The 27972-nt window shown below is 35.6% G+C and overlaps 1 pseudogene across 1 annotated transcript in view; it reads left to right on the top strand.

The window, feature by feature from the left end:
- The first annotated feature begins 6161 nt into the window (after window positions 1-6161).
- LOC311601980 (protein SET-like) overlaps window positions 6162-27972 on the top strand; it is a 468622-nt pseudogene continuing 446811 nt past the window's right edge. The window contains exon 1 of the transcript in view: window positions 6162-6856. The product of the transcript in view is annotated as a protein SET-like (transcript). The remainder of the gene's footprint in view (window positions 6857-27972) is intronic.

The following is a 27972-nucleotide window of genomic DNA, read 5'->3' as shown; positions in this document are numbered from 1 at the left end:
CATAGGGGAGGGGAATAAGGGAGAAATTGGAGGGAGGGAAGAATGGGAGGATTCAAGGGATGGGATAACCATTGAGATGTAACAAGAATAAATTAATAAAGGAGAAAAGATGTATATAAAAAAAAGAGATACTCTTAGAAAGAAGCAATCCAGAGAATGCTTCAAGATTCCAGCTGCTGCTCTGGGTTCCAGTGGCTGCAGTTGCAGCCACCTTGCTGAATTGCTGGTTTGCTGTTTAATGAGTCTGCTGGAATCCTGCCGACTATGCCAGTGGAATCTCTCCAAGGAATTGAGTCTAAAAAGGTCTATTTCTCCTATTCCTATTAACTTCCTTTCTCTCCTATATAGGGGAAGTGGATTGGAAGTGATGCACAAGCATTAAAGAACCCCAAATAAAGTAGGTTTGAAAAAGTTCAAAGCCTAAAATTTTCTGCAGTATTTTATATGGACAGAATAATTCATTCTACAACATAATGGCTGTTTTTTAGGCCCTGGTTATGAGTATTCCTAATATATTGTAGATTTATCTCTTAGCTATGAAACATATGGGATTGGGGCTAACTATATATCTCATAATATTAATTTCTCTTCTGAAAGTTTTCAATCGTTTATTGACATAAAATATTTACTAATAATATGCATACATGCATGTCATCTGCTTTGCTCATAATTTTCTTTGTAATTACTCTTTATATATCCAGTGTGTATGTGATGTATGTTGGTGTACATATATCAAACCCAAGCATACAGATATACTAGGAAGAAAAAACACATAGTGTGTATACATATTTCTTTTTAAATTGAAATACAAGTATATTACTTGTCTGTCTTGAGTTTCTCCCTCAAACCTCTACCTCTACTCCAGTCTCTTTGATATCCTTTTCCCCTTAGATTATGTTAGCTAGACAATAGTATATGTATGTATTAGTATGCACAACTGTATATAAATACAACCTCCTGAGTCTTTCTGTTATGTATATAAGCCTTTAAGGCTGACTATTCCATATTGGACAACCAGTAAGTGTGCTCATTTATGGAAGAGGCTAATTCTACTTTTGGCAGTAAATAATTTCTTATCAATCTTTATCTAGGGGTATGGCTCCACAAATTTCACCTCTTCTATGTTAACATGTCTAGTATTTATTGATCTCTGGCATTGGGTCCAGTAGTGAGGGACTTGAATTGTTATATTAAAAAATAACATTTATTTGATGAATTGTGCTAACTACACCTATGTATGGTTTAGAATAAGATGTAGAATGTAGTAAGGAATTACATTGGTCTAGCAAGTTGGAGGTCTTAGATACTTTTCTAAGTTCCATGACCTCATTAGCCACAAGAAGTTGGCTACATTTCAAGTACCAGGCAGGACTTCCCTCCTGTTGAGTGTGTGTGAGTGTGTGTGTGTGTGTGTGTATGTGTATACACATATTACATATATATGTATATATACACATATTATACACACACACACACATATATGTGAAAGAAATGTGAGTACATCTGTTTTGGTAAGTATAAATGGATATGAAATTCTTCTATGTATCAGTATGTGGTCATCTATATCATATTCTGAAGTGCTTTTATATGGAACATATCAGATGTATATCAAACTTCTATGTGTTAAGGTGATTGTGAATTAACCCAGGTGGAAAAAAAATAATGATTGGCTGTTTGTTGAAGAGTACAGCATTGATTGAGAGAGTGAGTACATGGTATGTAAATTTTTTTTTTTGAGACAGAGTTTCTCTGTGTACTAGCCCTGGCTGTCTTGGAACGCTCTTTGCAGACCAGACTGGCCTCATACTCAGAGATCCATCTGCCTGTGCCTCCTGAGTGCTAGGATTAAAGGCTGGAATGCAAAATTTCACTGACAGTCCATAATGTGTAAATGCCAGAGATTTATTTTGTTTTTTTTTTCATTTGTACTTTGTTCAAAGAGAAAATTTGTGTATACGGGTAGTATATTCAGTAGAAGACCCAGTATCCTCTGCTGAAAGATTATTATTTAATGTTGAATTATTTTATTACAGTCAGTAATTACTCCTTATCTAGCTTTATATACAAATTACCACACAGAAAGACTAGGATCTATTTTATTAGCCTATTGCAAAATGCTGCATAATAATTACTCCAACCTCAACTTGCATGCTAGTGTAGTTTCCTTCCATAATGATTTCCTACTGTAGACTTGGCAGTTTACTCATATCCTATGTCTGGCTCATTCCTTCTGGTGCTTCCTGGTCAGTCTTCCTTTAGTGGCTTTATCTTCTTTTCTTTCTCCTCCCCTCAGGATGGATCAGGATGTCCTACCCTATTCTTTGTTATTGCTCTGCTTTGGCTAGTTTATTTTTATTGGTAACAGAGAGAACAAATGGAGACATGTTTATACAAACTTGAAGCAGGAGGCGGGGTGTCCTGGCACACACCTGTAATCGCAGCACTCGGGAGGTAGAGGCAGGGGTATCACTGTGAGTTTGAGGCCAGCCTGGTCTACAAAGCAAATCTAGGACAGCCAAGGCTACACAGAGAAAACTCGTCTATGAAAAACACAAAAACGCAACAAAAAAGTAAAAACAAACAAATAAAAAACTTGAAACCGGAGTTACTCAGAATAAACATTACAATACAATGTCCAGAAGGATCCAGAGAATGGGGTGGAGAAATTAATATTTGAATGAACAAGGGTAAACTGTGCACTGTTCACAAGAACATTATGCCAACAATGTTCCAATAACTCCACTTAGAAAATATGCTGCCTTATTTTTTTATTTTAAGTGACTATCATCACAAATACTTCATTCAAAGAATAAAAGTAATCCAAACAAAAGAAGCTTATTACATTTTAATTTTCACTATCAGATTAAATTGATGGAGCATATTGATTAAAAACACACCCACCTGTAACCAGGTGTCTAAATTTGCATTAAAATGAAAGGTAGTTTTCAAAAGAAACTCATTGTGTTAATATGTGTCTAATATTTTCTGCCATTATTGTACAATGTTAATGGAAAGTTTAGTATTAATATGACAATGTTAGAAAAACAATCTTGATTTGAAAGCTTCATGATCAGTCAGGTGGACAAGGAAAGAACATTACTGAACCCATCACCCATTATTAGGAAGTATTTACAATGCTCATCTTCTCATTTAATTCTTCTTGAGGTACATAGAAGTGTTTGCCTCCATAATGATTCAATTAACCAATGTTAATTAACCAATATTTTTGTCAATTTATTACTTGTATAAAACAAAGCAATGTTATTTAGCAATGCCAAGGCTCCCAAAATAAAGCTTTACCAGTTCTTCAAGCCATTAAGAGCTGCAAAGTGGTTTAATTGATATACTTAAAGTGTAATTTATTTTAAAGTTATAATGAAAAGTACAGCACATTTCAAATGGGTTAGTGTGATATAGGGACAAATAGAAATGTGCTTGTAACATGAAAATCTAAGGCTTACCAGCTACTCAGCATTGACTTAATTTTACCCAAGACCAAAAATTTGAGGATACATGATTGGAAGACTCTGTCAAAAGTATACATAGCAACCAGAAGAAAGTACTTCATTATTTGCATCACTTGGGAGAGGTAGGAAATGTCCAGAGAATTACCTAGAACAGCCATTCTGGAGAAGGCATCATATTCATAATAAGCTTCCTCAAATTTTGATCCTTTATATGTACTTCAAACATTGGTACCCATGTGGCAGGTTGTTTTTGAATTTTATTAATATGCTTGATGTAATCATTTTGAAGAAGTAGAGTGCATATAAAGACTTGCCATAGAATAGGAAAATTGTAGAACCCAATCAAATCAGGAACTTAGAGAAGGATATAACTGACTTGCTGTTGTAGTTTCAGCTTTTTAGTATTCAAATCTTCTACCAATTCAGGGGGCAACAGTTCTTCTCTGTATATGTTGTTGATTGGATGTTTCTCATATACTGTAGAAGCTGACACAGGAAACTCCTTACATTCCTTTGTCCCTGGAAGCCAAGAAACACCCAATGTTATGAGCTATTTATATGTAATTATCATATAAAGACAAGACAGCATTAGAAAAAGAATAGCAAGTACAACATAGAAAAATGTGAACAATTTGTTCAGAAATTGGTCATTTCTGTTTTCTGGGCATCAATGATTTGGCATTAAAAATTCATATACTCATCAGAGTTAAAATACAAATATCTGAATATAAATACTAATTAAAAATACCTAGGGAGAGTTTAGAATATAGTCAAGAAAGAAGTGTGACCTAAAGTTCTTGCCAGAGCAAAGATTTTGTTGATGTCAGTGGTGGATCCATCCCGCCTATTCTACTGGAATTATATATGCCCATTTTCTTGGGTTTGGATCTCTTATATTTCTTTCCACTTTGTAAACAATTCAAGATCCTTTTCAAACAATATTGTGTTTGTTTATGTGTATGTCTATGTGCTTATGTATGGAGTGTGTACTGCATCACATGTGTAGATGTGAGAGGACAACTTTATGGATTTGCTTGTCACCATCATGTGAGACCCAGTGGCACAGGTTGTCAGGTTTGGCAACCATCTCATTGAGCCATCTCACCACTCCTTGATGTCCTTTTAATACATGTGTTGTTGTTGTTGTTGTTGTTTTCAATCATTAAGGAAGCTAGTCTGTGTTTCTGAATTTGCAAGATGTACTGATTGAGGAAATAAATTTTTAAATTCTATGATTCTGGCAATATAAAGATCAAGGGAGAAGGAATGCTCTTCTCCTGTGAAACAATAGCATTAAAGATAAGAAGCTGAAGTTGCTATATGAAAATAAGCACTAGGATAAGAACATCCATACATATACAAAGTCTATAACTGAATGGGTTTTTCTCAACAATAATCAGAAAAGTAGCATACATAAACTATAATTTGTTTCTGGCATGTATAACATACCAACAAGAATGCCAGATGTGAAATTATGGCTTTTGATGAACCATCACAACAAATGGTTGATTACAATCTTGTAGAAGAATAACACTTTAGCAATCAGAAATAAAATAATATTACAGATAAATTATTTGTGAATTCATAAATATGTACCAGTTTATTTTTAAAATAGATTACTAGTATCACATTGGAAATCATAGTGAACATTATTAAAAATAAGAAATGTTTGAGGTATAATTGAGGATAAAATGGCTCTGAAGGAATACTCAGAGTGGATTTGAGCTCTCCATACAAACCTAACAACCCAGAGACAAATAAATGCACAAGTAATATACAAATAAATTATAGTAGAGCTATGAAAAAGAAAATACCACTTCATGATTAGAAAAGATACTAACAAACTACTTTTTAAAAAGTGAAACACAAAAATTTATAAATTTTAGCTGAACACATTCAAAATAATTCAAATGATTGAATATGTCACCTCACGATTTAGAAGAAATTATTTAAAATGGAAAAATTAAAAAGCAACACTAAAGATTAAAGGGTATTTAATAAAACCGGGCCTGTATGTTCTCTAAGGTAGTGTGATGAAGAGGAAATGCTCACCTAAATAGTCTTTCCTCTTCAAGTAGAAGAAACTGCAGAAAAAGAAGTAGTTAAGTAAGCAAGCTTTGGAAAAAGGTGACCACCACGCAAATTTTAGTTCTGTCAGTCAGTAATTATATGACTTTCATTAAAGTCATTTCATTTTATTAAGTCTTAGTTTATCTAATTTTATTTTTATAGACGAGATAATGTACATAGGGATATTATTGAAAAATGTTCCTTGTAAATGCTGCTATTAATTCATAAATATCCTGTACTCTAAACCAGACAAGTTGCATAGTCTGTATAGATGACTGCTGAGTTAGTTATCTAAGAGAATGTTCTGCTCTTTCAGAGTTCTGTTCCCATCATTCTTCTATGAGCCAACTGGATTTCATTGCTTGTATATAGAGTAAACCTATTTATTCCAACTTCTTTTTAGTGCCTTTATTTTACCAAGTAAGGTTGTTATGTGGCTAGACTGATATTTTCAGGCCTGAGTGATATTCAGAAAAGGCCCCTCCCTTTAGACTCCACCTCTTGGCTTCCTGGCAACACTAGAAATAAAAATGTTTCCTTAAGATTTAAGGAGTTCCTGCGAGTTCCTTCCTGCTGTGAACACTGCATCTCTGCCCTCTGGCTTCAGGCCATCTCCCTAGTGCCATGGCCCCGAAACGACAATCTGAGATCCTGTCTCTGCCCAAAAAAATCCAAATGGGCTCCTGTCCTGAATCTGGAGAACACATCGGCCTCTCCTGTCCAGAAAGAGAAAAAGAACACCAAGAAGCAATTCGACATATTGATGAAGTTCAAAATGAAATACACAGACTTAATAAAGAAGCCAGTAAGAACATTTTCAAAACAGAACAAAAATATAACAAACTCCACCAACCGTTTTTTCATAAGAGGTCAGAATTGATTGCCCAAATCCCAATCGTTGGGGTAACATTTGTCAAGCGTCCGCAAGTGTCCACACTGCTTGTGGAGGAGGATGAGGAGGCTCTGCTTTATTTGAGCAGAGTAGAAGTGACAGAATTTGAAGACATTAAATCAGGTAACAGAATAGATTTTTATTTGATGAAAATCCTTACTTTGAAAATAAAGTTCTCTCTAAAGAATTTCATCTGAATGAGAGTGGTGACTCATCTTCAATGTCCACCGAAATCAAATGGAAATATGGAAAGAATTTGACAAAGTGCTCAAGTAAAACGCAGAATAAGGACAGCAGGAAGCTGAAGCACGAAGAGCCAGAGAGCTTCTTAACCTGGTTCACTGACTGCTCTGATACAGGTGCAGATGAGTTAGGAGAGGTCATCAAAGATGATAATGATCAAATCCCTTGCAGTACTATTTGGTTTGTGATATGGACGAGGATGAAGAAGAAGGAGGAGGACGGGGAAGAGGAGGAGGAGAATGAGAAGTAGAGGAGGAGGAGGAGGAGGAGGAGGAGGAGGAGGAAGGGTTGGAAGATATTGAAGAAGGGGAATAGGATGAAGGTGAATAAGATGATCATGATGAAGGGGAGGAAGAAGAGGAGGAAGAAAGCAAGGATGATTAGCACAGAAGACCAATGGATTTCAACCTTCCTTTTTATATTGTTTTTACTATTTTAAATTTTCTCCAGTCCCTGGGAACAAGTTGCAGTCATTTCCCTCCCCCACCTCTTGTGCTCAGTGACCCTGTTCTGAGGTCTCTCTTAACTCCATGATTCTCAACTAATTTGAAAAATACCTTGAGCAAAATGCAACAGGAAAAGAACCTCCACTTTTCTGTTCTGAATTCATTTTTAACCTTTCTTCTCTCAAAAACTGTGGATTCCTTTCTTGTCTCAAAAACTGTGGATTCAATACCAACACTGTGCTTTGTGGGGGGGAAAAGAGAAGCCCTCCAGATCTCCTGGCTCTGCTTGAGGGTGCTACGCCCTTCTGTAGTAGAGAATAGAATTTTAGCTTTTTTCCTTTCTCTGTATATTGGGCTCAGAGATTACACCATGTTTCTATGTGAATAGAGATAGTTAGCATTTACTAGCATGTATCTGTCTACTTTCTCTTGTTTATTTTTTTAAAAAGGAAAAAGAAAAAAGGGGGTATGGAAGGTCAGCAAAGGGTGGGTTTGAGGTGTCTGGTGGGGTTAAATGAGCATTTTGACAACATGATTATACTTTGGTATGTTTAATTGCGATGCTGAAAGGACATCCTTGCAGTTTAAGGTGATAATTTTAAAATAAAATTCTCTCCCAATGACGACTTGAGCCCTGTCACTCAATGGGAGAATCAGCAAAATCTGTAGTGTTTTATTTGGAGTTGACATTCTCTGTTGTAACTCTATTTTGAATTTTTTATTTTAATTTTTGTTTGTTTTCACTGGAAGGAAAAATATGCTCGTTTTAAATGTTGAAACGTACAAGTTGCCTTGTTACAATAAAACCAATGTGTACACAAAGGACCTGATGCTTTTCTGTCAGAAGAGATGCTCAATATGACCTTTCAAGTTTGACCTGCATAAGGACATCATGTCAAACTTTGTCTCCCTAACTTGGTATTTTTTGATACGCACTTTGTAGGATAACCTCAGGGCTATGCAGACTGAGTTAAGGGGATTTGAATTATGTCTTAATGTCTCTGTAACTGAGTGATAAGGGTGCAGTTTGTTGTCATGGACTTATACCCTTGATTTTTATCTCAATTTCACAATTTTAAAAATGGGCCTTTTGTCACCTGTATATTATGACAGCATTTGTTCCCACTGTTTCACTGACCTGTTGCTCTAATGCCATCTGTACAAAGGACTGCTGCTGCTGGCATATCTTCATTGGCAGTGTGAATTGGCCAAGAAGGTGGGCTATCAGAGTAAGCATTCCTTGAGATGATCTGGAGTATTCAGGCCTAGTTTATGTAGCAGAAGCTCTCAGATGTGACTCTGAGTCTGGGTGGATGAAGAGCTCTGTCTGCTCAGTTCCATTGTGCAGAGAACAATGTTTCAGAAGCTACCTGATGCATAAGCTTTCTAATGCTGTAAAATAGAGCTAAAATTAAATGCCACTTTTTCAGAGATGATTAATGGACAGCCTGGTTAAATTCAAAGCTTTTTGATGAATAATACTTTATAAACAGAGCTACTCCATCAATAGGCATAGTGTAACCAAAATCTGTCTAGATGGATAGTGTGTAATTTCTGTACAGGCCTCTGTTTAGTAAAGACATCACTGTATATGTCAGGAATCTTGCTCCAATAAAGGAAAGTAAAGATACAAAAAAAAAAAAAAAAGATTTAAATTTACTATATGAAGCAGTGGAGGTGTCTGGACCTTTTTCTTTTCTTTCCTTTTCCTTTCTTTTCTTTTCTTTCTTTCTTCTTTTTTATCTTCATCTTCTTCTTCTTCTTCTTCTTCTTCTTCTTCTTCTTCTTCTTCTTCTTTCTTCTTCTTCTTCTCTATCTCTCTCTTTTTTTTTTTTTCAAAATGATCTCATGTATTTCAGTCTAGCCTTGGACCAGCTACATAGCAGAAGATTACCTTAAATTCCTTCTCATATATAATATCAAGCTGAGGGCTCCTCTTAACAAGCTTTTTAAGTTACTAAGAATTCTATTGCATATTGATGCACTTATCTTGTTAAAATTGCCCCTAAAATTCTATGACTATGAATAGTGATGTCAAACATGTACTTGGTACATGAATGATAGGAATAAGGTCTCCATTTTCTATTGTTTTACCATTGACCGATGCTAGATTTATCAAAGATCTTTGAGAGACTGAAATATTTGGCTGAACAAGAACAAATAAAGAGTTGAAAGAAAGAAAAGAAACCATTAAACAGTTAACTAGGATCCCCTGCTAGGAGAGACATATAGTTTAAATAATTCAGGTGATTTGGGAACCTTAAACTATCTAAATTAGTACTGGTTGTCGCCAATTCATTTAATTCATGTTTAGTTCTTTATTTCATTTTGTCTGAAGGAACATTTATTGTTGTAAGATGAATTATTTCCTCAAATCGCATTTAGAAAGTCATTCTTAATGCTGTCAGACAGCTAGAAGAAAAGGGCTCTCCAGCACAATATTCTTTTTGTAATGAGTAAGCTGGAAAAGATTCTATAGTACAATAACTAAACATAGAAATATGGAATGGAAGATAGAAAGGGTCTATTTTCAGTTAATCTGGAGCCCTATAAGACCATATGAACATTATTAGCATGAGGCTGGACTCTAACAATCATGGTCAGTTAGTTGAAATTAGAAAACATTCATTACTTTGGTATAAAAAAATATCAGTCTACTAAGCAATGCTATAAAATATAACTGAGAGTGAGCATTTGTGAGGTGTGATTTAGTTGTGTTCTTTTAAAAGTGAATATGGGAGATAAGAAGAACATAACAGTTTGAACTGATTAACTTTTTACATGTTAACACTGCCCTACATTCAGTCTAATCATTGTGAATGGAGTATTTCCCTACCCTATTTTCAGAACTGAGTACATCCATGAGGTTTTTATTATACAGAATGGCTGTATCAGTGAAATTTTTAGGTTGGGAATGGTGTAAATTTTCTGGATGTGTGAAGATGAAAGTTTAAATGTCTATTTTGTCCACTTTCCCATCTGCATAAGCATTACTAGATGTTTTAGGAATCAATTCTTCAACTTCAAATTTTGAGTACATTTGCCATATGAAGGCAGCAAAGAGGGTTTTTTGAATGTGGATTTTCTTTAACATTTTTTTTATTCTTCATGTTACACTCTAGCACTGCATTCTTGCAAATAGTTTAGAATTCAGTCCAGAGCACCTATTGCATTTGTACTGAAGGTATCCTACTTAATCTTGATTGCCCTATTCAGTTGTTTATGTTCCTCCAAGGAATTAGTTGGTTGGCTTTTATCTCTCAGTTGCAGACAGAAGCTGAAAGCAGTGCCTTCCCACACTAGGATTCTGGCAAAAAAGCAATTGCCTGGGGTAAGGAAACTCAGGCTATTTCAACACGGAGAGTGTTTTTGACAATGGCTCAAATTATGGAGCACTGATTAGGAAACATTGCCAAGATCATAGACTTCCAATAAATTCATGGTAAAACTGGCTTGTCAAACTCTGCTTAGTAGAAATAGGTAAATTGCTTCAGGGACTTTTCCTTTGAAGGACTGAACGGTAATTATCATGTGAATATATCTTCCTCAGATTTTATAGTTTTATAGCCAAAGATGATAAACAGCTACAATTAGCACCTCAATGGTGCTCACACATTCAAAACACTTTGCAGACACTAACTAGGACCCAGGGATTCTGGTGTGCAATATCACTGGGATTGCTCTGACTAGACTACATACAACCAGGGATTGATACTTGGTATCTGTCCAATATCTTTTCTTGAATATTTAGCAGACTGTTCACTTCAGGAAAGATTGCTGTTAATGACATCGATTAGTATTGTAACTGATTTTCTTAGGTTGAGAGCCAAAATTGACTTGACCACATCTACTATCCTATTTCTCTAGTTCAATATTTTTTTTTTTTACAACGTGACCAACATTTTGGCATTATCAATAAGCCCAAAATGTGAGAATGGAAAAGGGGCTCGTTTCGCTACACATTCACATTTTCTGAATGTTGCTCTTTCTCACAAACACAACTGTCTGTATGGAAATAAGAAAGCCAATGCTCAGTACCTGCAGAAGACACATTTATATGTGTAAATGTGCCTGTGATATTTTTTCATACTAAAACAGATATCAGTTAATCTTAATTGTGATTTCAGAAAATGACGTATTTATGTAATGCTAAAGCCTTTATTCTATTTTCATTTCTAAGTTATCTGTGAGACTAAGAACATGGAAAGAAACCTACCTCAAATAATAACTGTATCAGTCATGCTCCTTTAAAGTGGCCCAAAGATGCGGGGGCCAGATGATTCTCAGATGATGATCAACTCATTTTCAGGGTTCAGCCTTGCTCTCATGGATAATTGCCTTATCTTCTAAGGAAAGAGTGGTCTACCTTGCAAGGTTCTGCCATTTCTAGCATCCATGGCATTTGTTTTACCAGGAAATTGAAATTCTCTTTCGACAGTTGTTAATCTTGTTCATAAAATATATTAAAATCAAACTCATAGTGAAATAATGTTTTATTAAAACTTTAGAGAAAACAACACAAGCAAGCTGCAAGTCTTGGCAGCTACTGGAAGGAAGGAGCTGGGTAAGAAGAAAAGAGAAGTCTTGCCTTTTGTGTTAGGGCCCAACAAAATAGGCAGGTTCAGTCTTAGAGTTTAGCAAATAGTTGTATAGGGGGTAGGTGATTCAGAGAAAGAGCATGGAGGCCCAGGCGGTCAGGAAAGAATATGAAAGGTTGTGTTCAGTATTTTATTATTTTACCAACATACCTAGATAAACACTATCATCATATGCATTTTCCAGCTGAGGCAGGACTTAAGTATCTAGTTAGAAATTAGCAGGTAATTGAGAATGGATCTTTTCCTCATAACTTTGGACCTTACCTTCTGTTTTAGTGCATTGTTTTTTAAGGAAAGGATGATAATCCTTATTCAGAATTTAAATAACTCATGAAAAGAGAAAGTAGCACAGCCACCCCATCTTTAAGATTTATAAGATCATATGGGAGGAAGGTGTAGATAGCCAAGTACTCTGTAGGCCCATTAAGAAAAGCATCCTACTAAAGCATGGATTTTCTTATTGTTAAAAGTTATTTATTTCTGTTTAACCTGTTCTGTAAAATGACTTTTGGTACACAGCATAGGAGCTGAGTCAGATGTCAGATGTCAGCTGGAGACACAACTTTCTAAACTGCCAGGAAGATTATCCCATTGTCTCCTTCTCTAAGCATTAATCCAAATAAGTCTGTCAGTCACCTGGACAGGAACAATGACACCTACCACCCACAGGAAAGATAGTCATTTGGTCTAGAAAACTTGGAAAATAAAATACAATCAACCTAAGGATACAGGTAGATGAGATACTCTCTTGCCATAGCTCCCTCTCATTCTACAGAATTTTCTTCTGCAAGGATTCCTTTGGCTATCATTTACTCTTATCCATTAAGAGAATTGTGCTTTACATTTTGGTCACCTCTGTCTTCTCTACTACATTCTGCCTCATGTGAACTCTTTCTGTGGAGAACACAAGATCCTGAAAAAGGCCAGACCAAGGTGCTTGTAAAAAGATTAACAAACAGCTTTTTCTGATTATTCAGCCTACACTCATAACTACCATGTATGTTGCCTCTCAACAAAAAGGGCAATGTGTCTAGGATTGACCTACAGGCCAAAATTAGAACTTATTAGCCCTGGAGATACCCCTGGCTTTGTGTGTCAGAACTAATACCTAGTATTAGATTTTCATTAGTCTTACAGAAGTAAAAGGGAGAATCATTTTGACTATTCCAGAGAAGAGGTTGCTTTTGAGCTATGAGAACAAAGGATTGAAATTACAATTAAGCAGACACTGGCTAAATTCAGAAAACAAAACAAAAACAAAGCAAAAGCTAACTATTATCTTTTAAATGCACAAGTCTGACAAAAGACATCAAAGTTCAAACAGATAAAACAACACATTTTTAAAGATATTAAAGGCAATTTAAGCCACCTTTCTTCCTTCTGAGGGTCTCATCAATCAAGATTTTTCTCTTCCATTGAGATTCATGCTACTGGTTTTTAGGTAAAAAGTGGCCAATACAACAATGACATTCTTGAGTACTTCCTAACATGACAGGATGTTTTCAAGATTCATCTCACAACAGCTATAGTTATTGACACAAGAACAAGCCAGGTAATATTCTAACAAGGATGGGGAAGGGACCCCTAAAAATCATCCCTGTCAGAGGAGGAGCTATTAGAGTTGATTGTAGGGGAGTGTTTGCTAGCAGGTTGATTATGCCCAAGTGGATGGCCATATGCCTATATGCATATGAACAACAGTAATTGAACTCAGGGGATTTATCACAAAAATAAAAATAAAAAGAAGACATAAAATTGGAATGAATTTGAAGTGGGTCACACTGAAGGATAGTGTAGGGAGGTACTGGTGGATGGACAAGATCAATATCTATATGAACAACATTAATGTGAATATTTCAGACTGAATGTTATTAAAACGTTATTTCTCATTTAAATTAAATGCTGTACACCAAAGCTAGACCATTAGAATCTGAAAAATAATTTATATCATGATTTTATATCAGCTTACAAAAGGCTATTCTTAGAAGTTGTGCATGGAAGCTCATGCCTGTGAGGTTGAAGTAGAAGAGTAACCATGCATTTAAGGCCAATCAGTACTGCATAACAGATCTCTCTTTCAAAACAGCAATAACAAATATAATGTCTGTGGTTTACCCTAGTCTATCAAGGCATCTTAAGGATTCTAGTACTTACAAATTTCTGTAGTGATTTTTTTATTTATAGTAGAGTGGAGCTCTATATTTAATATGAGATATGTTTTGTTGTTTTTGTTTTGTTCTGTTCTGTTTGGTTTTGTTGTTGTTTGGTTTTTGAAGACAGAGTTTCTCTGTGTAGCCTTGGCTGTCCTGGACTCACTCTGTAGATCAGGCTGGCATCGAACTTATAGAGATCCACCTGCCTCTACCTCTCTGAGTGCTGAGATTATAGGTGTCTACTATTGAGCCTAACAAGATACAGCTTTTTTAAATTGTAGTAAATGTTTAAAATGCAGGGTTTGGTATATGAATATACAAGAAAATATATTCATAACTTTGCTATGTCCTTTCTTTTTTCTTACTGCCTTTTAATGTTTTGGTACCATACAATATACCTGGAAGAAATTTCAATATTTCATCTCTTCCTAGGTTAATGGGCCTGAAGAAGATAAGTCTAAGGGAAAAGAATTGGAGAGGAGGATTGTTTTGCACTCTGTGCTTGAGACTTTTCTCCCCTAAACTATCTTCTTCCAATCATACTTTGACAAACTATTTTCAGTGACCTAATGTTAACATTCTGGAAACTAAGATTACATTCCACTGCTTCAGGTTCAATCTTGAGGACCCACATAGTGGCTCTCAACCTTTTGTAACACAAGTTTCAAGGGATCCAATGCTGTCTTTTGGTCCCCTTTGAGGATGCAGAATATTTGTGGTGCACAGACAAATTTGCAGACAACACACACACACACACACACACACACACACACACACACACACACACACACAGAGAGAGAGAGAGAGAGAGAGAGAGAGAGAGAGAGAGAGAGAGAGAGAGATCAGTGAAATTACAGAAAAAGAATTAATCCATTCAGTTTAGTTAATAGAAGTACATTAATGCCAGAGTAATTTGAATCAATGTACCATTTTTACATACATATTTAATAATGATGTACTCTCTGTATGGAATATATATAAACTCCTTGTGTTCTTGTGATAGTTTTTCTGTAATTCTAAAATCTAAAATGATTTTCCTTACCCCTCCCCAAAAGGATCTTTTTGGAAAAGAAATGACATGGAGCGTAGCTCCAATGTTTAAGGTAATTAATCTTGTAGGAATTTGAGGTTTTACTCTCATCTGAGGTTGGACACTTTTTTCTATCTTTGCCTCAAGGAAAGGGATGTGATATTAAGTAAAGGATTCTGTGTGTGGTTCTTTATCTCAGTGCCACATGCACATGTTTTTCTTCTTTCTTTCTTTCTTTCTTTCTTTTTTTTTTTTTTTAGAGGAAGGTGGTTGAGACAGATAGAAGAGGGATTAATGCATTTACCTTCCCCCAAACTAAACATACCAAGATTGCTTAATTTGATTACTACATGCAAGTTTTCATGGGTTTGGAGGGGGGGAGTACAGAAGTCTTAGGATATATTTAAGAACTCAAAGTGCTTTCCAGCAACCTGGGACTTCCACCCTCAGATATCACTTATATTGGGTATCTAAACTGACCCAGAAAAAAATTTGATAAGGTTTAAAAGTGTGACAACTTTAGAAAAGTTGTACACTTATGCTCAAATCTGCACAGGAAGTTATTATTGTTATCAATTTTCATGAATAGATCTGGCTGCTCTTCTTGAAGATTATAAACCTTACAAGGAAAGCAAGCATTTTTCTTTTCAACTCTACTGAAAGGCTTTCACACTAAAAATGAATCCTTTGTAAAGGGAAACAACTCACCTATTCATGCTTAAAGGTGGACTCCAGAAAGAAGGTCAAGAAAACTTCCATGTTTCCAAAGTGATTGCAAAGATGGTGATTTCCCTGTAGCTGTCCTGAAAATACACAACTTCTCCCTCAAGTAAATGCCTTCCAGTAATTATACTTACAGAGGAATGAAGAGATTTTGAGTAAAATACAAATGGATAAAAGGGAAGAAAAGTAGGACAGTGGAGGCTATTTCAAGAGAGATGAAATCACAAGAGAGACTACTTTGTTGGCTGGCAGACATGTTCAAGATGGGCATATGGAGAAACAAACTGTCCACAATATTCTGTTATATTGTTTTATATGACTTTCATGCAGATGAAAATATTAAAGGGGCTTGACTGAGTAACTATGGCAAATGTTTGTCTTTAGTTTCCAGAGAAGCCATGACTGAATGAGATGCTCAAGAAACTTTACAGTGTTCTGTATCCAGCCCCGTTTCTTGAGCACATAGGTAATTTTTATGCTGCTGCCCAAATGATTGATAACTTGCTTGCACAGTAGGGAGAGGATGAGCAGACACAGAGGCGGCACTGCACCAATACTGTAGATCATTTGTGTAGATGTGGATAGCAGAAACTTGAGAGCATGCAATTTACCAATAAAACAAATGAATTGATAGACATTTTGAGGTTGGCTCCAAGAAAGGAGAATGAAAATAGGATGCTCATAAAATTCTTATCTAAATATATTACACAATTTTTTAGAAAGGTATCTTACATGTAAAAGAAATAAAAAGTTATTTGCCAAGCTAGGCACTTTGGCTATAGCAGAGAGAAGCAAGAAAAGAAGATTCAACAAATTCTGGTCTTGGAAAGTAAATGTATCAAGACTTATAATGTATATTTTAGGCAAGTTATAAAACCTGTTTACTCATAGATGTCCTGTATAAGAAAATGCTTAAACACTTTGCCTGGATATTTTTATTATTAAGTATCTTCTCTGCAGAAATTTTTGTACACACATACAGAAAGATACCTGTAGAAGAATCACGTTTATCTTGTAATACTGAAAGTACAGAAAACACCTAAATGTTCATAAACAAATAGATGTTTTAATTCATTACAGGAAATTGTTCTATGACATACCAGTAGATATTTACAAAATAATGATGGGGAAAGATTGCTAATAAATAACACGTGCTACATTACACAGTCTATGTATAAAATCATATCATACATTTGTACAATATATTGAATAAAGAAATCAATACCATAATATATGTATCATGGTGCTATTTTTGTGGTAAAACACAGCAAAAAATACTTTTGTATAAATACACAATGTAATCTACTGACAAAACTGAAACTTTAGTCCACAATTCATTGTTTTCAACTAAAAAACATTATTAATTATCAGAAAGGTGTTTGGGTTTAGAAGTTCAATGTTCCATACAAGCTCATGTGTTTTATTTCGACCCTTCCACTAGTGGTGCTGTTTTTTTCTAGGCTGGACCTTCAAGAGGTACATCCTAGATGAAGAATGTGGGTCATTGGAGGCTTTTTTTTTCTGTACTGCATCTTGTCCCTGCTTCTTGTCAATGTACCCAGAAGCATGCAATGTACCCATTGCATGCTTCTGAAACCATGGCACTGCCAACTGCTATGCCTTTCCCGCAATGATGGTCTGTATATTGTCAAATCTTGAGCCAAAACATATCTTTCTTCCACTGTGCTGCTTCTTGCTAGGTATTTTATCACAGGGATAGAAAAAGCAATTAATAAAATGGTTAAGTAGATTACTTGTACATGAAGAGTGCTTGGTACATAGTAAGAGCTAAATAAATGTTATCTTTTAATGTTTAATGGTATGAGCAATGTTTCTAGTGTACTGGAGCTGTTTAACATCATAAATACTATGATAGGTAGATATCTTCTTTTTTAGAGGAAGGCCCTGAGAGACTGAGAGAGAGAGAGTTGTATCAACTTTTCAAGGTTACATTAAAGTACTTTTGACCACTCCTCATACTGTCTTTCTACACACACACACACAGACACACACACAGACACACACACAGACACACACACACACACAGACACACACACACACACACACACACACACACATACAAACACTACCACCATCACCACCACCATCACCACTATGACTGAGATCACCAAGCCTGGTTAACCTTAGATTGGCAGTTGAATAGAGAAAAAAACCAAAAAAAGTGTTTTATATATATATATTCAGTCATGTAAAGGCTATTGAAATTTGCTTGTGTAACTGAGAGAGCAAATAAATGAAGTAACAAAAGTATCATAGTCAATAAGTGTAACTCATTCCACGTAGTTGTCTCTATATAGTTGTTGTGTACACTTACTTATTCAGATAAAAACTGAACAAGTTCTTGTTGGAGGTTGGTTTGGATGTATTTTGGTGCTAATTACTGCTTGCTGTCTCTGTGCCCCACTTGTATGTTGCCTAAGAGCCTAACCTTTTTCACCAATAAAAGGCCATCACACCTGGGCAGGGCAAATGGGATAATCATGGCTAAGGTTCCAGGCCTTGGGGAGACAGAGAGGATCTATGGAAGAGGAGATGCTGGAGGAGAGGGGAGGAGGAAGAAGGCTGTGACATGGCTTAGGTGGAGGAGAAGCACATGGCCAGTGTGGATGGAGATTTGGCTCAGGTGATGACAATTAGCAAGTATATTGGATTATGGATGGGAGGTAGCTTGATAGAAATTATTAGAACCAGAGGGCATGAGATTGAGGCAGGTGTCCCATACCTGCTCCACTATGGGAAGTAGTTTAGGAAACTAATATCTGCCCTGCCCCAGGTTAACTAAGGCTATTTTAAAATATAACAGATGTCTGTGTCTTGATTGATTACTAGTGGGTTATAAAATACTGCCATAATAATAATTATAGACCTAATAATAAGCATTGTTAGGCCATACTGGTAAGATAAGTGCAGCAAGTTTTGGTTACCAAGTAATACCTTCAGAAGTAGCAAGACAGGATGGTAGACAATATTTGCAGTACACAAAACTGACAGATAAAATCTCAGAAATTGTAAAAAAAAAATTCTATAAAGCAATAATGAGGCAGAAAAATAGGAAAATCAATAAAATAGGTGAAAAGCGTTTTTATAAGGAAAACACATGATTGGCTAACAAACATGAAAACATTTTGAAATGCATTCAGATACTAACTGACAGCATAATGAGAGCATATTAAAAACATCAGTATTTTAAGTCTTGCATTTTGTTTTCTAGAACTTGTTTTTTTTTTTTTTAGTGAAAGTGCTGAGTTAGTGTTTTTAAATTGAAGGTGCTTTGTAGGATGAGGAGGCATTTAGTAACTGTGCACCAATAACCTGCAGGAAAATTTTCAAACCCAAAGGCAGTAGCCATTTAATATTTACTCATTTTGTATAGATTTCACTTGTCTACTGTAAGTTTTGATAAGAAGCTTAAAGTGCCAAATGGCTGAAATAAAAAGGAAATTCTGGTATCTCATAACACAATGACTGCCAGAAAGTGAGTGCTAGAAGAAATACTGGCTAAAGATTTTAATGTAAAGCACCACAAGTGAATAACAGAAACTATTTCTATCCTGGCTCTGATTCTTAGTACCTGTGACATCTTGAACAGGTCACTAAAACCTTTTGGTCTTCTATTTCTTAATCAGTAAAACAGAAATAGCATCAAGAGGCTTGATGCTGACCTAGATTTTTCAATATAAGAAACCACAGATGGTACCAGAATGAAATAAAAATCATAGAAAAGATCAGATATGTTGAAAATTATTTTCAAAAATTAAAGTCAATTTTTCTTGAAATAAATACTGGGTGATAAGGGTTTACTTGGTAACAATAGCAACAACAACAATTTCCATAGAAGAAAAGAGATACTTGTATAACTTTCAAGAGAAACATACATTTGACTCCTTAATGAAGTCATAAATTTAGTCTCTGGAATCTATTTAATTCTACAGCTGGGAATCTTTTTGGCTTTGACACAATCAATCAACTTCTAAACCAAGTATTAAATATTTTGTTAAGTTGCCTCTAATTGGCATATATCCATAAACTTATGGGCAGTAAAAAAAGGAAAGTAGCTAGTACCAGTTATTGGTTGGGCACTAAAAAAATAGCTGTTTTAAGAGCACTGGCTGCTCTAGTAGAGAGAGGACCAAGGATTGATTTCCAGCACATACAAGGCATCTCAAAAATATCTGTAGTGCCAGTTCTAGAGTATTCAACACCATCATCTGGCTTTCTCTAACATCAGATACTTATACAGTGCATAGACAAATATAAAGGCCCAAAACCCTCTCAGACACATACAAACACATACACAGATACACAGACATAAATTAAAATGTGCTTATGTCTTGAAGATTTGTACCCGATCTTTACTTATCTAGCAAGACTTTGAACAACCAACACGTGTTATTGACTTAAAACATTACAGTTTTAGGAAGTATCACTAACATAACATAGCTTAATAATTTAAAAAATTCTTACACTTGTTAGTGAAAGAGGCAGGAGATTAGTGGAAGGTTTTTGGGGTAACCATATTGTCAAGGTCATGAGTAAAGTAAAGGGCTAAGAGAATGAGACTCAAAAAAAACCTTTAGGCTTGACTGTAACTAAGATGAACAGTATGACTCACAGCTCTTCCCATCTTCTAGCTGATTTCTAGCTTATGATATCAGTAATATTCAAACTTGTATTCCAAAAGTTTACCTTACAGGAAATGCAATATGGTTGTAAAAAAAAGACATTTTTTTGAGAAAGGAAATATCAAAGATCAAGTGTAAGACTTCCTGAAGCAATATTATTGATACTATTTGCAGATTGTTGTACAAGCAAAATAAGCAGAGGAATTATAGAACAGATTCATGACTTTTGACATGAGACAGAAGATTCAGAGGTAAGGTATGTTAGGTCAAATAAAAACTATGATTCTTGATCTTCATTCAGAAATTTAGACCCAACAAGATAGGAAAGATGTTTACTTCATGTTTGCCAAATACAAATAGCCAAGTAACTATGAATGTAATATTTATATAATTCCTGATTGTCTTGTGGTTCTTCGTGCTATATATAGTTTATTTTATTCATGTGTAATAATATAAATTTATACATTAAAATAGAAACAAAACTGTAATTCTTTGCTAAAACAAACAAAAATTAAAAACAACAAAACAAACAAACAAACAAAAAGACAAGAAGAATTTCTCTAAGTCCTAGACAAAAATGCACCACTAGGGGATGTGATCTAGCTTAGAGTTCAAAATTCAAGATTGCTATGTTTCTGAAGTGTTCTTGAATGATATTTTTTCACTCTATTTCTAAAGGATGTTTATAGTAGATGATATAGAAGTAGAAAGAAAAGCAAAAGAATAGGAAGTTTTTACACTAAAAAAGTTTAAGCAGGTAATCAGATTCAGTTTATATCAAAATAGCGAAAATATTCTTTAAATTTGATGAAACTCTATTTCTCCTAAATTACATTTGTGTTTCAAAGGACTCAAATAAGATGGCTTTTTAAGTTAAATCTATGTTCATGTGTACAAATAGTAACTTTGAATGATGAAAATCAGAATTCATCATTTTAATTTCATTAGATTACACTTTGTTTGTAGTTTTATAGTAAGATAAACAGACAAAGAGTTTCAGTCTAAAGTGATGTTTAATGTGAATTTGTATTTGTCAGAAGTAAATGCTTGCTGTTGTTTTTTCTGTATGTGTTTGTTTTATAAACAATGTAAAGCTGTATACTGAGTTTTCAATGTGCTGTCTGTTCAGTAGATGCCAAAACCACAATCAGCAAAGGTGAAAATAAGAAATCAAAATATATTTTAGCTAAAAATTAATTAATAAAATCCAATAATGACTACATTTTCAGAATAACAGGAAGACAAAGAATGATAAAGGAGTTGCGATTTGTTGAACAGAATTCACAAATAAAATGAAAGTTGGAAAATAATCAAATCTTTCTGCTTCTTCTCCATTTGATAAAGGTCCTGAAACACCAGGAAGATTGATCAACTGATGAAGGAGATAATGAAAATATCATATATATTTTAAGTAAAATTTCTTTTTCATATTAAAATTATGACAGAGTTCTAAATGTTGTTTTATATAAAACGGTTGAAATATGAAAAAAGTTATAAAAGTTTATGGTAATTTGTAGAATATGATCTGTCAATATTTCTTATATTAACATTTTTATATTATTCAATTGAACCTTCATAGTCATGAATGATAAATTTTAAGATATAATGTACATTTTGCAGCATGTTTTCATATGTTGTATTAATGAAATGCTGTTATTCATATTCAATGAATGTTCTTCTGTACTTTATATTTCATTTAAAAAATAAGCAGATATGATCTAACAGGGTTGAAGGAGGAAGACAGCATTGAGATTATCCATTACTGAAGGAAGTTAAGGAGCCCCAGAATCCAATGAACTCAAGACTTGCCACTCTAACCAGCCTTCACCACTAACAAAGGACAGAAAAAGAAAGAATTCTATGCCTGTGTAAGGACCAATCTAATGCCATGTTCCATATGGTCTGTAATTTCTGTTGAGAACTTGTCCTTTAGGTGACCCTTACTTCTCCATGCATTCCAGGAATGACCATGCCCTGCTGTAAACTGCACCTTCCAGCAGTCTCCAAAAACTCCACCAGAGCGATTAGACATAATCGGCATCCAATGTTCCTCTGAGATAAAAGAAAAACTTCCCCTTGAGACTCAACCTCCACTCAATCTGTCTGAAGGTCAACATTCCTGTAACCCACAACTTCCCTGGAGATTCATCTTCCATCCAACCCACCTGAAGGTCAACATTCCTGTGACCCACAATTTCCCCTTGTAATCCAGCCACCACCCAACCCACCTAAAGGTCGACATTCCTCTGACCCACATCTCCCCCCTTACAGTTTTTCCTCTTTATTTACCCCTTGCCCTTGAAGCTCTGTGCTGCACTACTATCCTATTGTATCAGGAAGGATTGTGGTCCAAGTTCGAGCCCAATACAGAACCCTATGTATATTGCATCGGTATGGAGTCCTGGTAGCCTTTTCTGGGTGAGGGGTCTTGTGATCTGGGAAGTCTGAGTACTACACCTGAGTTACATAGATTCCAAATGAGAGGTTATTTGGTCATAGCAATCATACTTTATATTGGGACCACCTTCTTCAAAGGAGTAAATTCTTTTTATTTTTTTGGATTTATGTTTATTTTTCACTTATTTATTTAATCATTTTATAGCCTGATCCCAGCTCCTTCTCCTTTCCTCCCACTCCCACCCTCATGCCACTTCCCTCTATTGGCCCCTTTCTGTCTTCTCAGAGTAGTGGAGGCCCCCAAAGTGGTACCAATCCACCCTAGCACCTCAAGTGGAAGAGAAAATAAACTTATCCTCTCCCACTGAGGCCTGACATGGCAGATCTTATGGTGTCCTTGACCCCTCCTGCTCCCCCTATCCTTCCTCCACCTCTTCCACAAGACTCCCTGAGTGTGGCCTATTGTTTGGCTGTGTTGGAGGAAGATCCAACTGTGTTTTCCAATGCTAATTTCAGTGTTTTGAGATCTGCTTACTGCTCTGCCATGGGCATTGTAATGAATACTGAACCTGTAATCACTTGATGATAAGGAATGTTCCCTAATTGTACCTGATTGGCTAAATAAAGATGCTGAAGCTTATGACTGGCTAGAAAGGAGAGAGGTAGAATGTTAGGTGCCCAGGCTTGTGTTTGAGGGAGGAAGAAACTGAAGAGGAAAGGAGGAGAGTGAAAGGCATAGGGATAAGACAAGATGGCCCTGAGATTGTGGTTGTAGGAACAGATTGATGGAGCAGAAACCACCCTCGGGAAGTCATCAGACTGGCAAGTGAATTGTTTTCATGTGGGTTTTAAAGGTACTAGGTCAGAATAGCTAGACATTTGCCCAGGATAGTGCTTATAATTTAAAAATAAATCATAGTCTCAGTGTCAGCCATTGGGCAACTAGATGATTTAAAAAAAATACTGACTTAAGAATTTACTGTATTGATTAATATAGAAAGAATAATTCATCTTTCTACAACATGGTTGAGATTCTCTGCATCTGTTTCAATGAGCTTCAGGATGATGCTTCTCAGAAGACACATATACTAGTCTCCGGTCTACAAGCATAGTAGAATATCATTAATAGTAACAAGGGTAGACTTTCTCCCATGAGGTAGGTATCAAGTTTGTGCAGTTTGTTTTGCTGTTCCCTCAGTTTCTACTCTATCTTTACCCCTACACTTCTTGTAGGCAAAATAGTTCTGGGTTGAATATTTTGTGTGTGGGTTGGTGTCCCCCTGCTTACTTCCACTGGAAGTTCCATCAGAATCAAGAAGTAGGAACTTCAGGCTCCTTAACTCCTGACACTAGGAATCTCAGCTAGGTTCACCTGGGAACCTGTCCTGTTCAGGTACATTTACACAATGGAATTCAACTCAGTTATTAAAAACAAGAAAACAATTCAAGTTGCAGTCAAATGGATAGAACTACAAAAAAAAATCACTCTGAGTGAGGAAACCCAGACCCAGAAAGAAAAGCATGGTATGCACTCATAAGTGTATTTTAGTCATAAAGTACAGGATAGCCATGCTATAATTCATAGATCCAAAGAAGCTAAGGAGGGCCCCCCAAAAGGAATGTTTAAATCTCACTCAAAAGGGGAATTAAAACAGACATCTAAATTATATGGAAGTAGGGAATTGGGTGGGAGATTGGGTAGGGATCATGTGTGGGGAGAACAGGGGAGGGGTAGGAAGACAGAGGCACAGGAGAAAGAATGAATTTATTTTTCAACCAGCTATATAAAATGAGCTTACATATTCTTTTTACTGTTCTGATCTTTGTCATTAAGCTTTTGAACTCTCAATAAATTCCAATGTGTCTATTTAGGATTTAGGCTTAGATACATTATTGTATATAAGCCGTTCTCTAACATATGAATAAAGTAGCTCTTAACTTACCAAGTAAAACTGAATGCTGAACTATATGTGTGCAATCAACTTGAGTGTGAGAATTAATAAAAATATGGGAACAGGGTCTCATCTCATATTTGGGGTTTACAGCAAGAAGGAGGGGTATTTAAGCCCAAAAGGAACAAGCAAAAAAAAAAAAAATCCACAGGATTAAATAAAATTATGCATGTGATTGTGGTATAGACCATAGTTTGAGTTTTTACCATTTTAAAAATTCTTTTCTCATACGATATATTTCAACTGCAGGTTCCCTGCCTTCCACTTTTCCAAGTTCCATTCCACCTCTCCTCTCTCCTAGATCCACTGCTTCTCTGTTTCCCTTCAGAAAACAGCTCTCCCAGGGACATCAGACATAACATAATATGATAAAATGCCAGGCACAAACTCTTACATTAATCCTGGGTGAGGCAAGCCAAGTAGTACTTGGAGTACTAGGAGAAGGATCCCAAAAGAGTTCCCAAAAGACAAAAGAGTCAGAGATTCCCCAACTCCAACTGTTGATAGTTCCATAAATCACCAAGCCAACACCGAAAATTATTATATTTATTTTAAGAATTGTGTATAATTATACATAAATAAGAAAGGATTATAATCTGTACCATTTATGCTTTAGAAGACCAGTCTTAATTTTTCAGTTTACCACTATTTACTTCCTGTTCCCTTCTCCCCATATTGAAAATATGCTCAGTACATGATGTTAAAATATGCATAAAATTAGACATAATTATATATTTTCACCTGTATGGTATCACATCTAAATGTGCACATATATTAAAGACTTTGGATATTGTATTTTAAAATATTATACTACAAATGTTTTTCAATATTTGCATTGCATTAAATTGTCATAGAAACTTATTTAAATAAATAAGTATTACTGAATATAATTCATTATTTTTAATCAAAACATAGATTCCAGGATGTTGCCTGACCATAAGTGCAACTAGTCATGCCTTTTTAGTAGCTGTAGGTGTGATATGTCCATTGTACTTCAGGCACTTATTTAATAATGAGTGTTGAGATATATATATATATATATATATATATATATATATATATATATATATATATATATATATTCTTATCTCTTTTTCTCAAGAATAAAAATACAGAATAGGATTAAGTTATTAAAATTAATAGGCATTTTAATATGAATTTATGCCAATACATTGCCTATCCAAATATTTGAAACAATCTATTTCCTAAAAGTAGGAGTAAAACTCTTTACAATGACAGAATGGCTAATGGAAGGGACAAAGAAAGGTGAGGATGAATGGACTTTGTGGTAAATATGTTCAACATACAACACACATAGATGCACACACAGCCTTGTTTGTTTCACCTGAGCCTATTTGGATGTTAACTCATCAGTGATAATCAGATAAACATTTTAGTAAAATGTTTCATTCATTTAAAGCATATATATGTAAATATGCTATCCTAAGTGCTGTGCTAGGCCCTTGTTACCAGCTGATGGGAATACATGCTTTTGTTATCACAGGACTCATACCAATGAACAAACCAAAAATATATACAAGTATCAAAGACAGTGTCAAAATATTTCAGAAGACCTCAAAGAGAACAGGAAAACATGATTTCTTTTAAAAAATGGAAACATTTAAGGTTAATAGTTGTTTTATTCTTCTTGTTGCTGTTTTAAAGGCAAGAATTATCTCATCTTGCACAGCTAATACTAAGTGAGGATAGGAAGTATGGAGGACCAAGAAATGTGTTGCAAGGCCCTATGAGTGCACAATCAACAAACTACACAAGGAAGTACACAGATCAAATATGTGCTCACAGATCATGAAAGCTTAATGCTCCCTGAACTCAACCAAGTGTAACATGTTCACTCTTTCTGCCTTCTCTGGAGGCAGAACTCTGTTGAGTTCCCTTAAACCAGAGGCTGGAATCTGATAGAGACATCTTACTATGGCTTAGTGTTCCAAGGTCCCTAAATCTGTGTATAATGATGACAGTGGGTCTCTGTATTTGTCCCTGTCTGCTGCAGGAGAAAGTTTCTCATATGATCTGATGATGGTTGAGCAAGGCATTAAACTCTGAGTACAGCAGAATATACTTTGGCATCATTTTATTGCTATTTTTTAGAACACTAGTATTCTTTTTAGCCTAAGCCCTTGGGTTGTCTAATCTCTGTTTATTGGTCACCCAAGCAGAACTGAGTATGAGTTCCATCTTTGTGGAATGGGCCTTAGGTCAATTCAGTTATTGGTTTGTTACTCCTACAAGATTTATGCCACCAGTGCCCAGAATATATTGCAGTCAGGATACCATTGTAGATCAAAGGGTTTGGGTATGGGGTGGTATTTACATTTATAAAGAGTACTTTTCTATATTGTGGTTCTCCTCTTCCCTGAAGGGCTATAGCAAGAGAAGCAGAAGAAAAGATGCAGGGCCTTGAAGGCTAAAAACACCATGGAGATCGGACACTCCAAGAACCACTTCAGGAGATCAATTTTAATCAGGGAAAACAAAGGCTATATACCCCTTAGGGAGTGGGTGGGGGGTTTCTGGGATAGGCATTCCTAATTAGCTGGAACTAGGCACTTTAAGGATGCTTGTTTTGCGTTTGGTAGCATGCTCCTATCATATGAAGTGGAAAATAGTACCTAATTATCCTATAGGCACTGGAAGGGGAGAGTTAGCAGGGAGCTGTGTCAAGGGCCATATATCAGATGTAGTTAGGGGCATCTATGTCTAAAGACACTCTCCAGATGGAGTCAGGCAGAGGGAGAGAGAGGTTCTGCTGGGGAGAGGGAGTCCTGAACCTAAGGCCACCAAGCTTAGAGTGCCTATCTGGATCAGGAGGACTGTAACCTCAAACAAAAGGGCAATTCCAACATGTAGCAAAGGTTCTAGAATGTAGGGGTGAAGGCTCTATGTAGGTACCAGCTAGATTTCTCCATGTTCAATGAGTTGTATAGGTGTTATTGACTTCAGCAATGGAGCCTTTCCATCAGTTTATAGAGAGCAGCCTACAGTTTTGGCAAAAGCCTGCTTTGCTTGCAGGTTCCCATGGGAATAATTTGGTCAAAAATTTTATTAAATGTAACCCAATACAGGTTCTGGAGATAAATGTCTTAGTTTTTAAAGCTTATTTTTTGAGTTATTGATTTTATTTTATATGTATGCATTTTTCTCACATGTGAAGTTGTGTACTATGTGTACTATATATGTTGCCTACAAGAGGTAAAGCTAGGTCATTGAATTCCCTAGAACTGGAGTTATGAGTGTTTGTGAGCCACCATACAGAACTCAGGTCTTCTGGAAGAGCACCAAGAGTTCTTAAGTACTGAGCCATTTCTCCAGCTCTCTCTTTTTTTTTTATGAATTT

Source organism: Acomys minous (genome assembly GCF_964271855.1).
Source record: "Acomys minous genome assembly, chromosome: 7".
NCBI classification, from domain to species: Eukaryota; Metazoa; Chordata; class Mammalia; order Rodentia; family Muridae; genus Acomys; species Acomys minous.
The sequence above is the reverse complement of the archived record's forward strand: the minus strand, read 5'-3'. Positions and strand labels throughout refer to the sequence as shown.